At 36.3% G+C, this 1143-nt stretch overlaps 1 non-coding gene across 1 annotated transcript; it reads right to left on the bottom strand.

Annotated features, from left to right (window-relative positions):
• Window positions 1-259: 259 nt before the first annotated feature.
• On the bottom strand, window positions 260-363 carry LOC118616635. Its single transcript, XR_004956623.1, has one exon. It is a non-coding gene; the product is annotated as a U6 spliceosomal RNA (small nuclear RNA).
• Window positions 364-1143: the final 780 nt, after the last annotated feature.

The raw sequence follows: 1143 nt of genomic DNA, 5'->3' as shown, positions 1-1143 counted from the left end.
TATATTTGGTAATTTAATATGACTCAACCTAATACTAACAATAAGTTTACTGAATAAAGTCTAATATTTATTTGCAACTGTTTTTGATTCTTAAATATATTCCACCAGAATATAAAGTCAAAATACTTTTTATGAAAGTTACTTGAAATGATTATTTTCTTGGTGTGGTTAATGCTACCAATTTAAGGAACAGTTTTTTTAAAAATTAAATTTATTAGGATAACATTGGTTTATAACACTATTTAAGTTTCAGGTGTACAAAACTATACGAAATATGACAAATGTGCTGTCACCCTTGCACAGGGGCCATGCTGCCTTCTCTGTATCAGTCCTGTCTTAATATATGCCAAAGTGAGCACCAGCTGTGTGTTGTTGTTGTTGTGTTTTTAATTTCAACTTGGTTTCAATTTTTAGAACTCTATTATTTAATTTTACTTTTTTAAAAAAAGTTATCTTTATTGTTGAAAGTATTACAGATGTCCCTTCTTTTTCCCCCATTGACACCGTCCTCCCTGCTCCTATCCCCCACTGCCTTCACCACACTGTTGTCTGTGTCCATTGGTTATGCATATATACAGATAATAATTTTACTTTTACATGATGTTATTTTTTATTTCCAAAGTCAAGATTTATAAGAGGACACATTCGGAGGAGTTCTGCCGCAGCCCATGTCCTCCACGGTTCGTCCTCCAAACTTTCCAGAGTTTCCCTTTGCAAATACAAGCAAATTGCCTGTACATATGTGGGAGTGTGTATGTGGTCTCCCCTTTCTTACACAAAGTTCTGTATACTGTTCTGCATCTCGCTTTTTCCTCATGAGAATTTCAGTTAGCATTTTGAAAAAAAAACACTCATCTCCTATAGGGAGAAAAGATTGGAAATAGATATTCCTGCTGGGAGTTGGGAGGCCACTGTGGTGTCTAAACAAGGATGCTGGTGGTGGCCAGGATGAGGGTAGAGGCAGTGCAGATGGAGAGAAGTGGACAGGATTGAGATAAATTTTGGAGTTTAAAGGGACAAGACTTGGAGATTGTTTTGATATAGGTACCCACAGCTTTGTGCAAAAAAATCCAGCCATCCCCCTGGTCACATATTTCTAGTGGGATGAAATTTCCTTTGGAATAGAAGACTAGACTATCCACA

Source organism: Molossus molossus, unplaced genomic scaffold (genome assembly GCF_014108415.1).
Source record: "Molossus molossus isolate mMolMol1 unplaced genomic scaffold, mMolMol1.p scaffold_m16_p_4, whole genome shotgun sequence".
NCBI lineage: Eukaryota > Metazoa > Chordata > Mammalia > Chiroptera > Molossidae > Molossus > Molossus molossus.
Note: the sequence above shows the minus strand (reverse complement) of the source record. Positions and strands in the feature narration are given on the sequence as shown.